The 15130-nt window shown below is 39.6% G+C and overlaps 1 protein-coding gene across 2 annotated transcripts in view; it reads right to left on the minus strand.

Annotated features, from left to right (window-relative positions):
* Window positions 1–15130, minus strand: part of cntnap2a (contactin associated protein 2a) — a 348699-nt gene that overhangs the window by 106466 nt on the left and 227103 nt on the right. The gene's annotated exons all lie outside the window — the stretch shown is intronic.

A 15130-nucleotide genomic window follows, 5' to 3' on the forward strand; every position in this document is an offset into this window, starting at 1 on the left:
TTTTTAAATGTGACTTATTGCGATTTGGTATGATACTGATGCTTTGCAGCTGCCTTTGCAGTTACTTTATGGTTTACAAAGAATCAACTCCAAAGGTATAAGACCTAATGGGTGGCTGAGGCAGTGAACTGGGGCCCAGAAGGTCAGGACGTGCCCAATCTAACTGACTATCAAATGGACCCCTCCTCTGCATTACACTAGATAATTATTTATTCACCGTGTTACAGAGGAGTGGGCACATTATAAAAGCTCAACACGTTAGCCCCACTATATGTTTCAGTCATGTTTCCATCTTGAGAACTACAGGCTAACTTTTTGTTATGCAGTATGTATTTTCCTGCAAATATTAATTCAATCGTTTTACACCACACTGATTAAAATAGCCAGAGGGGTATGCTGGGAAGAAAAAAAAACTTGTTCTTCCTAACCTTGCTCCCCCGTCAATTGTGCAAAATACCCACAAACCTATGCAACAATTTGTTTTCTGGCATGCTTCTTATAGAGTAGTGGTTGGCCTTTATATTATGTTACACAAGAAAACTAAAGTGGTGCTCAAAGGAGGAAGGAGAGAAGATAGCAAGACCTCTGACTGCAGCTGTTATCCATGGTGGTGATCAAAAGACAGAATGATACTATTTGTATAAATAATACTATATGCTATTACTTTAACACTTACACTGTGTCTGAAAGACACAGACTCTGACAAGAGACAAGCTTTGTTTGCTTTCATATAATGTGGTGGTAAGTCCACCCATCCCTTAAAGGTTTTTACACCTTTGATCAACTTAAAGTAGTGCCCAGGCTCATGACAATGAAGGAGTGCTGTAGAGTTACATCCTTTTAATGCCTTTTTTTAAAAAAAACAAAAAAACAACAACTATAAATAAATGTATAAATGCCAATTAGATCTTAATTATGCACTAATTTTGTTCAATTTCACATGACGTATATTTTTTCAGTATAATTTAAGAGATATAGTGAATGGCTTTAAATGCTTGTTTTGTTTTCAGTTGTCATATCGAGTTATGATTTGTAAAATCATTCCTTTGTCTTATGCTTTCATAGTATGAAACTAATTAAGGGTCCTACATCCATAACTGATATAATAGGACTACGTCACGCTGATCACAAAGCTGATCTGTTGATACTTAAGAAGTCAAATGCACGAGCGCTCAGGAAACAAAGGCTGAATGTGCAAATGTGCTGCCTGACATGTGAGGAATATGCGCGCAGGCACACACACAAACAGCTGAAGCTGAGTAATTACGAGAGAGTGCTGCATGGTACATCAATATTCGATAAGACAAACATCATGAATATTCATTAGTTTGTTTACTCTCCCAGAGTGACAGACAAGACAAAAACCGTTCCACTGAGATATGTCATTGGCCCAAAGTAACACACTCTGACACAGGCACGGACACACACGCTGATTCACTTACACTGATAAAAGTTTACGACGAGCAGTAAAAGGCGCACACATTCTCACACACACACAAGACTTCATCAAAAAAAAAAAATCACATGACACACAGATGGGATAGGCAATAATTTCGCTTTCCTCACACGTAAACAAACGCATCCTCCGCCCTCGCTCTACATGACAGCTGTAAAACTCTTCCCCAACTTTGTCTCTCTAACTTTCCCTGGGTTAAAATTAAAACCCCTCAAGGTCAGGTTGGATAATCAACTTTCCTGCCTGTGCTGCTTCATTAGCACCGCTGAGCGATATTTCCTCAGTTTTTTCTCCTGTTGTTTTTCCAATTGGTCTAATCTCTCTGTGCCCCAATATCCCGCTGTAATCCGAGAGCTGTGTGAAAACTGCCTCTAGTGATCGCGGCAAACACAGCCACAGATGTCAGTGCACTTCCTGGTGCAGGCACACTGCTGCATGCATAAGCACTAATGACCCTCGAAACACTTCATGGTTCATAATATAGAGGGAGAGGCAGGTAGAATGACAGTGAGATCATTAGCATGTGTATGCAAATTCCCCCCCTTTTTTTTTCAAAATGAAGCAGAATCTTCTCTCTTGTGTCATCCATCACTGAAATGGCAATGTCTGATGATCGGTTTGTGGTCGTACTCCAGAGCTCACCGGGCATCTGCTCTCCCTGGCAACCTTGTGGAGGACAAACAGAGAGTCGAGGACTGCTGCAGAAAGCTTCAAAATTGAGATTAACCCCTTAGCTCGTCACAAATGAGAAGACAATATTATAATTACTCCTCAAGTGAGCTGTTTCTGTTTTTCCATTTGCCTTTTATCTTTCCACCAGGCGGTGGCCATATGGTGCATTGTTTATGTGTATGTGCGTGTTTCGATGTTTTGGTGTGTATGTGCGCATGAGAGGGAGCAAGTATAGCTCCGAAAATCCCATTAAGGGGGATATGTATTGGTTTGCTGTGTTATTCAAAGCTTTCTGGGACATTAGTACTGACATATCTTTCAATGTCAGTGCAAACGGCAGAAAACAAACTAATCTGCTTCTCTTTTCCCCCACTTTCTCTCTTTTCCTTTTTGAAAGTTTGCTTTCATCCCTCTCTGTTGCTCTACATCAATTCTTAGCTTCTTTTTTATTTCCTTTTCCCCTCCTCTCTATGCTGCTGCAAGGTACTTCATTTTGTTTCAAACTCCTTTCTGTCTGTCCTCTTAATACCACGAAAGCTTGTACTGATAAGCTATCAGTGCACTTGGGTTTTTATTCCTTCTGGAGCTGAACTTGGTTTATAATAGTATATTTTCTACCTCTGTAAATGCAAATAAAAAAAAACATTAAAAAATATGTTCCTACAGCACTATACAGTCATAAGTTACCCCTGATTTCTTTTTATTTTGTGTCCAAGAGGTCAGATTTTCTTTTAACGTGTTTTGAAAAATAGTTCTCCAGGCTTCCTGGAGGTCTCTCAACGGTTTTCTTTGGATTTTGGCTGCTTTTTCATTTATCTTCACTCATATTCTTTTATCTGACGAATGAATGTTTTCTTTTGTTAAGCCACTTAACAGTGACCTATGATACACTAACGCATATAAAGACACCAAACTCAAAAAAACCTTTTTAAATTGTATATATAGGGACATTATTACTAGCAGCCTGTTGCAAAAACACATCACTTGTCTCCATTTCTTTGAATCTCAGATAAAATAAAATAAGCAACCTGGACAAGTGAAGGACAAAAGATGACAGGCCTTAACCTTTGACATCAAGAAGACATGGCACAATTATTCCAGGCACATCTCAGCACCCTTGTGAGTCTTCTAGTGGCCCCAAAACAATGTACATTAGACGAACAGCATCTGAAAGTAATGTCCTTAAAAAAAAAAAAAAAAAAGCAGCAAAGACTTAAGACAGGACCTGGGAGATACATTTCTCCTCTTGGTCCATCACTTGCTGAAGCCTCATCAGAAGTGATGACAGTGCAAGGCTAGCTGTCAAGGAGCCATTCTCAATGAAATGAAACAGGGTTAAAATGCTGAGGTATGCCAAATTACACAAGTACTGGGCTCAAATCAGTGGCAACAGGACTTATGGGGGGATGACCGAATCCAAATTTGAAATGTTTGGTTCAGATTGGTGTCACTATCTACACTGTGGAAGTTCTATTATGATTCGGAGCAGCATTTTAGTTAGTGGTGTTGGAGAGTTTGTCAAAATTGCTGCAATTGTGAAGACAGAAAATTACTGTCAGATTCTGATCCACCATGCAATACCATCTGGAAAGTGTCTGATTGGCAATGGCTTCATTTCTCAGCAATGATCCCAAACACTCTCCCAATGGAGCAAAACATACCTGGATAGATGAAGAAAAATGGAGCACTATCAGTCATGGTTTGGCCTCCCCACAGCCCAGACCTCGACATTACTGAAGCAGTGTGGGATCATCTTGACAGAGAACAAAACATAAAGCAGCCAACATCCAAAGAAGAGCTTTGAATGTCCTTCAGGAAGTCTCAAGAAATATTCCTGAAGACCACTTAAAGAAATTACAGGAAAGGTGGCCTAAGAAATTTCAGGTTATGTTGAAGAACTCCATGAATATTTGCACGTTTCAATGAACATCTAAAACTCAGTTATTCAACTTTGTCCAATCAAATGTAAAGAAATGAGAGGCAGCTCAAGACAGTTCTGTAGATATAGTGCTTTTATCAAAGATGCAGTAATGGCTGTGATAGAATAATTGGTATTTTTCATTTAAGCACAGAGATTTAGTATAACAATACATACTGCATGCACTATGGCAACAACATATTATTATCAACATTCCAGGATTACAGAAAATTGGATGAGTTGTTTAATACCTCTGCAGAAGTAATTATACTGATGCTGAAAGTTTTGTTGATGGTTCTAAAGTGTATAAATCTACACAGAAGGATAATTATATCTGAGTTCATCAGCAGCTCATAAAACAGCATCTGTGTTGGTGAGGCAATAATGGTCTATTTCACATGATAAGTGCCGAAAATACTGACTAATGTCCATGGTACATTGATAGGTCCAGTACATTGTCTCATCTGTTATTTTTTTGCACTCAGTTGTCTTATATTTTAACAAATGACCCAACGTACAGTGAATAAACATTTTTGTGAATATTTAATAGGAAACAATAGCATGACATGCAAAATATCTAATATATTCCTATGAGAAACACTCTCACTCCCCAGAGCTGTGAAAACGAGAATTTCCCAGAGGAGATCAATAACCTATCAGGTTCATTTTTATCATCACTCACCATGCTTATATCAGAAATCTCACCCACTTGAATGCTAACCGTGTAGAGCTTTTCCCTCAAGAGGGTTCAGTTGCTGCCACACAACAATCTCCACCCAGTAGGATCAAGAGCATGGACATCCACATCTAGATGTATCAACACTGAATCGAATGAATACATTAAAATCCTCAGTATATTTGCTGTATCACCGAGAGCGCCTGATGAAAAATGCACGTACTAAAACAGTTTAATTTATATATATATATATATGTGTATATATATATATCTATATGTGTGTGTATATATATATATATATATATATATATATATATATATATATATATATATATATATATATATATATATATATACACATACACACACATATATATATAGATATATATATATATATATATATATATATTGCACACACATATATATATATATGTGTGCACTACTTTTGTATAAGTAATGCCTAAGGCCCAGCCTTCAGCACTGAGCATTTCAGATAGGTGACGAGATAAAAGGCGAATAAATATGTGGAAGACGGGGAAGAAAATACACAACAGAAATCAAAAGAAAGGAGCCAAAGAAAGGAGACAAAAATAAACACAGAAATAAGATAAGACAAGCTTTGTGTGGATGTTTTTAATCAGACAATGCAACATCCATTCCACACAGTTACACATTTAGTTGGTGCCCTTGCACATTTCTGACCTTTCTCTTGCGTGAGTGTTTGGTATTGAGTGTTTGCTGCTGGTACATGTTTTTGAATAATAACTTGTTTCCTGTGAGTTAAGCGACAGGGTAGGCAGGTGTGCAGAACATCTATTGCAGTATGTTGCTTTTATTAGAAAGATTCCTGTTTTTAGACTTTTTTCCTTCTTGATAGCTGCAGTGTTGTGCAGGTCACAGCGCACTCCCAACAGTCACTCCCCCTTATACCTCACTGAGCATACTGTTGGTTCAATCCCATAAGGCTATTAATAAGGTTTTCTTACAAAGACTTATAATGCACACAGTAGCAATAACAAAACCATTAGCAAATTGTTCAAAGTACTGTGTGCTGAGTGGTGCCTTTTGTTTATGGATAATGGACTCCCTCATAGGCTCTTTATAATAGTGGATGTCTAATTTTGGCTGAAAAGAGCAAAGACAGAAAACAACAGACCTGCTTGCACTGTTTGAACCGGCTCTGGACAAAAAAAAAAAACAAGCTTGTCATAAGAGGTGCAGCATTTTAAAACTCAAGTATCTTTTAGGATACTTAAAAAACATTTAGGTTCTGCGTGGATTCTACTCTGCATGTCCAAAAAACTGAAAATGACATTTAAAGCAGCCATAATCATTGTGGACCCTGCAAATATAGGGGCTTTGTATTGCACAGTCATATATAGCTTTAATGCCAATAAGATAGAAACTTCAAATGCAAGTTTAATCTATGAAGGGCAAGATGGAATTAAATTGAATTAAGCTGTACCATTAATTATATTCCTAGCTCTTTTAAAAAAAAAATAAAGGATGGATTTAAAAGTAAAAGTTAACAGTGGACTTGGATAAAGAATTAGGATATATTAAAAAAAAAAGCTGCAAGACTGAGTTCTCATTCGTTGTATACTTTCAGTAACAATCCATACACCTCAACAAAATGCTTTAAACCACTTAATCACAGATGTAGCATGCAAAACTGTGCAATTAACCACACACAGTGTGAGTGACTGGAAATAATTGTTATTCCACGACATAGCAGTAGAGTAAGTGCAGGATGTTTAAAGCACCTGCAAAGGACTTGAATTGTTTCTCCCCCCTTTCTTTTTCAAGTGGTTCTGATAAGTCGATATAGTGGATGTCTCTGTTTTTATTCACAGCTCTGTGTTCGAACGTGTATCCCTGACATCTGAACGAGGTTGGAGTACGACAGCCACGGAGCCTACGCACTGTGTAATATTTTATCCAGAATCTTTTTGGTTGTCATTCTGAATTACAAATGAATAAACATGTTGCAAATAAGGACTTCAAAGGACTACCTTTACCTCTGAGTGTGAACTAGTCTGGAGCAAAACATTACCGAGAGCAGCCCATACCATTTGATCTTTGGCTGTGAAGCACAGCACTAATTTCAGCTGCCAGCAGCTGCAAGTGTCATATTGTGCTGAAGTAAGGACCCAAATGCAGAGAGGCAGAGATCAACAGAAGCGAGCTGTTTAATAGGCTGATAAAAGTCCAGAAGATTTATCCAAAATAAGAGCAAACAGAGTCCAAACCACAAAGAAATGAAATCTTAGTAACATGCAGAGGATGCAGACAACAACACAATGCGACATGAAACACAAGCAAACTGAGACGGCTTTAAATAAATACAAATAGCACAATTGGGGGAGTGGAGTCACCTGGGTAACAAAAAACAAAAGGCAAGACGTGAGAGACAACAGACTATCAAAATAAAACAGGATGTAACTGACTAACCACAGAGACTACACACTTAAATCTGACACTGAAGGACACAAGGGGCAAGGCTATGAAAATAATATGGTGAACCTTCAGCTGAATAATGTGAATAAACAGGAAGTGAAGCAAAGAATGAAGGCTCGAGATACAATGGAACAGAAAAATCAAACATAAACAATTAACAAAAACATCAAGTCTATGAAAATGTGAAAAAAGTGTTTATGAGAAAAACACAAAAATTCCCTTTAAATATCTAACATTCCCAATTAGGTCACAAAAATAGTTGTCCTGAGTAGTAAACATCCAGGTTACTTTGAAGTTTGAACCACCTCACATGACACAGCAGCCCCAACCAGTTAGAGGTGTTTGGCCCTCAGCTGTGACACTAATTCTCAGGACAGACTGGTGGTCACGGTGGATAAGTAGAGAACTGCACAGGCTCCATCAGGGAAAGGGATCAAGGTCCAATGCCATCAACAGCAGACTTGTGAAGATCTATGCCAACCAGCTCTGTGATGTACTGCAGCAGCTGTTCAACCTGAACGTGTGTCTGGAGAGAGCCCCAGACTATCTTTGCAAAGTTCCAGCTCCAAAAACAAAAACAAGATAAACACTACAGACCAGAGGCCTTAACCTTTGAAGACATGGCACAGTTTCTTCTGGCACATCTCAGCACCCTGGTGAGTCTTCTAGTGGCCATACTGCTATTTGCCTACCAGCTCTTGGTGGAGCTGATACAATCATCTACATGCTGGGGAGGCCTTGCTCCCACCCGGACAGGTCACGCAGCACTGTAAGAGTTATTCTGCAACATGTTCCAGCCTAGACTGCTAAGGAGAAAGCTGGGAGAGATGCAGGTGTGCACTCCTATGATAAGATGCATCAAAGACTACCTGCCAGGAAGACCACAGTCCCTGAGAATTCAGAACCATGAGACAGCTGTGTTCAACACTGGGGGTTACACAGGTCATATATTGTCTCCCTTCCTGTTCACAATCCACACCACTAACTTTAAGTTCAACTCTTGGTAGGTGGGAACAGAAAAGCAGGGAGCGAGGAAACAGCTTGATGAAGGGGTGTGGGATTAACCACCTTTAAATTAATGTGGCCAAGATCAATTCTAGGGACAGATATTTATAAGTGTCACAATTGATTCGGCTAATTTGTCTGGTTCCCTTAGTGATCCCTGATTTTCTGTCTGGGAAGACAGTAGATCTATACAAGCAAGCTTTTTATTATCTATGAGCCTAAACACAAACATCCACGTGTGGATGATCCTGTTTTGCTATGTGAAACTGTCAGAAAAAGAAGGCCAGCATTATTGAGAGGAACCGATAAGCATGGAGGTGTACTTTTCTTATGGACTGGTCAACAGAACTGGCTCTCAGCTGGAATCGATTCCCATTTCCCATCCCTATCCAGGGTGCTGTTTGTGGAAGGAGGCTGCAAACACTCATCTGAAATGGTCAGAGCAGACGATAACTAATAACTGAGAAGTGTGAGGATTTTCAGCATCCACTGCAGTATTCTTCACATGCTTTTGCAGTCCGTGGTAATGAGTGCATTCTTCTGTGCTGCTGGCGCTGGGGAATTAAGATGAATGCTGATCAAGTGAAGAAAGTTAATCCGGAAGCCCAACTCTGTCCTTGGTTCTCTCTCTCGGACTCTCTGCAGGTGGTGGTGAAGGAGAAAACTTCAAACTGGGAACTATGATGGATAATTGCTCTCACTACCTCCAATATAGAAGGCTGGATTTCAGTTTGAGGCTGATGTAGCTCAGATGCAACAGGGAGACTGTATTTACAGAAGTCAATATACTGTTTAACTCATCCGATATGTGACAGATCACAGTCACATTGACTATTTCTACAGCTTGGGCTGGTTTAATTGAGCTAAAACTGTAACTGTGCACATCCAGTGCACATCCAATACCAGCAAAAACTATTTTTCTTTTTACATCCATTGCTATTGCTCGCACTAGAATAAGCATATCATTAAATCAAACAAAATATATGCCGAATGAAATTTTGATGTATTGGAAAAGTATATTTCCTAATGGTTACTTATTCTTTTTGTCTATATTGCATTAAAAAGGATTTGTTCACTATTGGGAAAGCTGAAAAGTGAGTATTTGTCATGCTGGGGTAACTGCCAGTGGGCAGCAGGTTCAGAAAGATTATTTTCTGGCAATGCTAATGATAACACACACGGGGAAACACACACATACACACAGGTAATGACTGGGTAAAAAAGAAATACAGACTTTAAAGGCACACATAGACATAGACATCAGTGGCTTCATAGCCAGCTGGCATTCCCTCCACAGATCACATCAGTTACACTGCACATTTACCACAGCTACACATTTTGGTTGTCACAAAAAGATTCGACCACCCATGGGATTCTGTGAGTTTGAGAGACTGACGGAGAAAACGACAAGCACAATAAGACAGAAAGAAATATGGAAGAAGAAAAAAAAGTGCGAGAAATGAAATAAAAGACACGCTGCTCTTGCAAACACCTTATTACTCCAGCTTAATGTAGTGTAAAGTGTTAAACTATTTTCCTTTTCGACACCTGCTTGGCTATAAGCTGTAAGTGTTGGACTCAGGTAGAGAAACATGGGCGGAATAAGACGCATGACTCTGTCAACACAACATATGACAGCATTATCCCGGGCAATGACGCATTACCAAGGCAACAGCAACCAGAGAGCACACGTTATGCGATGTAAATGATCTGGGCTCCTCTGTGATGGATTGCACTTTGTTGCCGTTTCTTGTAAAGTCTCTCCCGCTAAATGCCACATAGCTACAGAAAGGCTCGGTGCTGCACGTCATCATCACACACATCTGCTGTTTCCTATTAGCAGATCTTTTACCATCACAGATGTCTTCGACTGTTTCAGGTTTTTATCAGAGAGGTGTGTGAAATCTTTCGGGGTAATTCTATCTGTTAATTTGCTGTGCTATAAAAAGCTGAACTTTTACATGTCAGCCTCAAGTGTCTCTTATCATCTGAGTGAATACACTCTCACCCCCTGCCTGCAATGGGCGCGGGGCAAAAAAAAAACTACATGCAGCCTTGAACTGAGGTAGATTCTTATCAATGCGGTGAAAGTGGGTGAAGTTAGAAATGATGGTTTAATGTTAATTAGCATCTCGTCTTCAGGGAGTAAGAAAAGCAAGGGCAGGAAGAAACTGGGGAGACATAGAGAGCAGGAGAGAGAGAGGATGCCTGAGGATCCTAGAGATAGTTCTCCTTTCTCTCCTCTTTTACTCTATTAGCTCTTGTTCTCTCTCCTTCCCTGACTTGCTTCTTGCCTCGAGTGCTTTCACAAATTAATGACACTGTAACCAGAACATTAGTCGAGTAATGAAAGACGTGGCACAATCGGGCAGAGCGTGGGCACAATAGGCTAATAAAAGGGGGTAATACAAGAAATATAAAGAGAAGTTAATAATGAAATAATCCCAAACAGTTACAATCCAAAGGCAAGGTCCCTGTTGACTATATTCATCCTTTTTTTTCCATTAGTAGTAAAACTGCTAAATAAATACATATGAGCGTGTGTTGATGTTAAAAGCCACTCTGAGGAGGGAGGCAGTAGCGTTCATTGTAAATTTGTCAAGAATTGCATATTTTCCAATAAAACATAATGAGTGACAAACTTTGAGTTCAGCTGGATGCAAGCTAGCCATTTTCTCATTTCACAGCAGTGCAACCATTATCAGGTACCTGTTATTTTTATAGGCATGTGAGCTTAAGAGGGAAGGGAGAGAGAAGGAGAAAAGAGGGAAAAAACAGCAATTGCCACTGCTGAATTTGTAAAGGTTAATGATGAACATCCAAAACCACAAACGAAAGAAAAAAACAACAACAAGTGGTTAACCAGATCCACGGAATAAAGTCATTAGGGTGTAATGCAAGACCTTCGAGAACGTGTGCGAAGACGTGCGTGGAATATGACAGTGGTTGGCTTGCTGTTACTTGTGAGGCAATAATTGAGACCAGAAGTGCCCAAGGACTGGACTGTAACAATGCCACACATACAAACAGCCTCATTATCCTGAACCCCACTCATCTCTCATCTCTATCCCACCCTGTTCCTTTTTCACCTCCTCCTGTGTCCCTGACTCTCTCCTTGCTTGTCCTTTATACCCTTTTTTGTACCAACGACCAATTTCTAACCTGCTTTTCATGCAAGGTTGTTACAAATAGGACTTTACAACAGAAGTCTGCCCAAGTAAAACCCCCAAAACCTGCAAGGTATAGTCAGTAAGGAGCACACGCTTATTAAAAGAATAATAAGGTAAACTTGATAAAATCAAATAAACACTTGTTCACATTTGGTGCTTTGAGTTGTTTTTGCCTCGACTGCCAGCCAGAGAAGCACTTTTTAATGTCCTTGTCAACACCTGAATCAGTATCCTTGCTGGCTAAAAAACAGTAATTTGGCTTGACATGTGACTGGAATGTAAACAGAGCAGGAGTGACAGACATCTCAAGTATTTCTTCAGCTTTCTTTTCTTCTTCTGTGTACCATTTTCACGGCCTATAAGTATGCTGCTAATGTGATAAAATCCCGAAATAATAGGATGTTATAATAAGAGCATGAGCTTGGCTGTAGATGTAACCAGCATTTATTCCTATAAACAAAAAAAAAGTGACTTTATCAGTGTTGCCTGCACATATTAGACATTTCTGTCTGTGAGCAACACAAAAGAGGAAGAGAAAATGGAGCATCAGAAGAGTTTCTCTGTGAGGAAACAGGCTAAATACACTATATGGACAAAAGCAGCGGGCTACCTAGACATGATACCTTAAGAAGCCGCTCAGCCATGCAAACCCATACCATGCAACCCTGCCCTGCACTGTAACTTTACATGATCTGCCACTTTGCTTCCTGAACAATGGAATTTTGCAGTAATACCACTTCCAGTTGATCGTTGAATATCTAGCAGGAAAGAAATTTGACAAACGACTTTTTGTAAAGGTGTCATCCTATTACAGTACAGTAGTTATCGCTTCAGAAACGTTTCTTTCACAAATGTTTGCAAAGGCAGATTGCATAGCCAGGTGTTTGAATTCAAGGAGGTGCTATTTTCAGTCCCACTGCCACAGGCGTATAAAATCAAAGATTAAGAGGTGCAGTGCAATATTTTATCCATGAAGTAGCTAAACAAAGCCAGGCTAAAACCCTTTAAAAAAGAGACAAAAAATGTTTTAGATTGACATTTTTTAATAAATGTTTTTCTTTTGTTATATGGAGAAATATTATTGCTTTGTCAAGGCATTTATTTTGGCTTGCATCACTCAGGTGTTGCTAGACCTATAAATTCTTCAGAGCTTACCTTTTGAAGTGTGGTAAGTTTTTCTTTTATTAAAAAAAATCTCAAGCACGTGCTTTAACTGAATAATCATACTTTGATCATACGCTTGATCATGCATTTTTATGCAAAAATATCTCCCAAGAGGTCATTTCTGCAAAGTATAAAATATTGCTACATTTATCCAGGAAATGCTTGATATCAAGAAGAGAGATTAGTGCAAATGTTACAGAAGTCTGGTCATCCTGAGTGTATCCAACCACAGAGAAATGTGTTTACACCTCTCTGCCACGTCCTCTCTTCCTTTCAAATAATAAGGAAATTCAGGGTATAGTTCAGGGAATCTCCTGAAGTAACAGATAAGCAGTCAGGCTGTCCTTGAGGTCTCCAAATAGGCACAACGGAACATGCGCAAGCCATCATGCTCCACGAAGGCCTGGCCCTTTAGACATCCCAGAAACCTCACAAAACAGAGGTCTCAATCAAAAAAAGGGAAAAAGAAAAACACAAACACTCACGATAACCTTAACCTTATCTTAACTGTGGTTGCCCTTGGAGATATTACAGAAAGGAAGAAAACTGCAAACATTTGTACTTATCTTAAAAAAAGACGCCACATTCGGTCTGATTTACAATGAATTGTTTGGCAATTGTTCTTATCAGATGTTTGAGCCAATGGGTGTAGATGACAATAAACAAGCAATCTAATACTAAATATACAAAATTTAAGATTTGCCGGGAACTGTAATGGGTTACTTCAAGGACACAAACAAGCTGATGAAGGAGCAAAGGCTCTAGAAAAACAGGGGAATGGAAATGCTTTGTAAGTTAAGGACAGCTGTGCAGCAACAACTTCAGCAAAAACGCTTTATCTAAACTCCTTTGTAGGTGTGAGGGTGTGTATCAGAGGGAATTACGGATGTGTGTTTTTATCCATGTTTGCATCTAAACAAAGGCTTGTTTGTGCGAGCCTTGCTCTATCGCTTGTTTACAGATTGTTTGCAGTGAAGGGAGTACTGATGATACTAAATCATTAGTGAAGGGTGCTAATTCTTATCTAAAAGCTGTGATTCTAACACTAATGGAAAAAGTGTTCAACGGCGTGAGTGAGAAGACCAGAGCAGAGAGGTGGGATGAGAGGAAAAGTGGTTTTAAAGAGAGAGGGAGACAATACCGTGAGGTAAAAGCGGAGGTGAAGAATGAGAAAGAGGCAAAAACGGAGACTTGAGATGTTAAATTGGAGGAGGGGGAGAACAATGAGAGAATAGGGGAGATAAGAGTGAAGGAAGAGGAGAGAATAGATAGCTAGAAATTGATAAATGTGCATGCAGAAGATTATAGGGAGCAGTGGGGAGAGGGAAAATGACATTGAAGGAGGACCGAAGGAAAGAGAAGGAAAATATTGCTTTTCTCTATGTACTTGTGTGCGCGTGTTTCTTTGTGTGTTACTGTACACATCAGCATCGAGGTCTCCCATTATTGTATCTCCCAATCGTGCCATCGAGTGAGCGTTCGAGAGCGAGAAGGAGTTTGTGGATGTTTGAGTGAGAGAGAGAGAGAGAGAGAGAGGTGATAAAAAATGATAAAAAGGACAGAATAGGTGCAGGAGGTGAGAAAGGGGTCAGGCAATTAGAACAATTACTGCCAAGGATTCAAATTAAGGGTGTCACTGGTGGCAGAATATAATTCCCATTTAACGGTTCGTTTAGCTCCAAAATGCCAGCCCTAGTCTAATAGATGAGATCTGGATGGGAAAAAAGTGGAAGTGGAAGAGTAGCAAGTGTGTATAGTGACGCGTGCCTGTGTGCTTGTGGTTCACAGTGGAAATGCTGTTGACAGTGTAATTTGATGAAAGTTGACAGCTAATTTATGAAGCATATTTTTGGGTAAATGATTTTTCCTGGTCCTGCTTTCTCTGTCATTCTAGACTAGTAATTGGATTTCCCCTAACTTGCAAGGTACTGAATTAGGAGTAAACTAGTTACTGGCTGTCTGTGTGTGGTTGTGGCAGGGTATGTGTGTACACGCCACAGAGAGCTTGAGAGTTAAAAAGAAAAAGAGGAATATTAACAAAGCATGGGTTTTTGTATGCGTGAGTATGCGGATACTATGTTTGTAGATGGAGGTGCAATCTCAGAGAGGAGTGGAAGTTAATTGCAAAGTTTTGGTCTGCTGCACTAATACCCAACTATTACTAACCACCTTTTGCTTTATTCCCACTCAGTCAATCAAGGACCATGGACACAAATATACGCATCAACACACACACACACACACACACACACACACACACACACACACACACACACACAAACATCAAATGAACTCGCCATCCTCTACTCCTATCTCAGTCTCTTTCTGTCTCGTCTCACTTTAATTGCTAGGAGTGTCTTGTCTTTATGAAGCTATTCCCTAAGGTGGGTCACGGTGCGCAAATATAAATGTGTGTGTGTGTGTGTGTGTGTGTGTGTGTGTGTGTGTGTGCATGAGTGTGGGTTGGGAAACAGAGGGAAATTCTAAATAGAAAGCTGTTCCGACAGCGACAGCAAGCTTGTAATTCTCGTAGTAAAGAAAATAAAACAAAAACAAATGCTCTGTGAACAATACTATGCACACCCACACACATGCATGAGCATGCACACACA

The sequence above is a fragment of the Oreochromis niloticus genome, linkage group LG9, assembly GCF_001858045.2.
Source record: "Oreochromis niloticus isolate F11D_XX linkage group LG9, O_niloticus_UMD_NMBU, whole genome shotgun sequence".
Lineage (NCBI taxonomy): Eukaryota > Metazoa > Chordata > Actinopteri > Cichliformes > Cichlidae > Oreochromis > Oreochromis niloticus.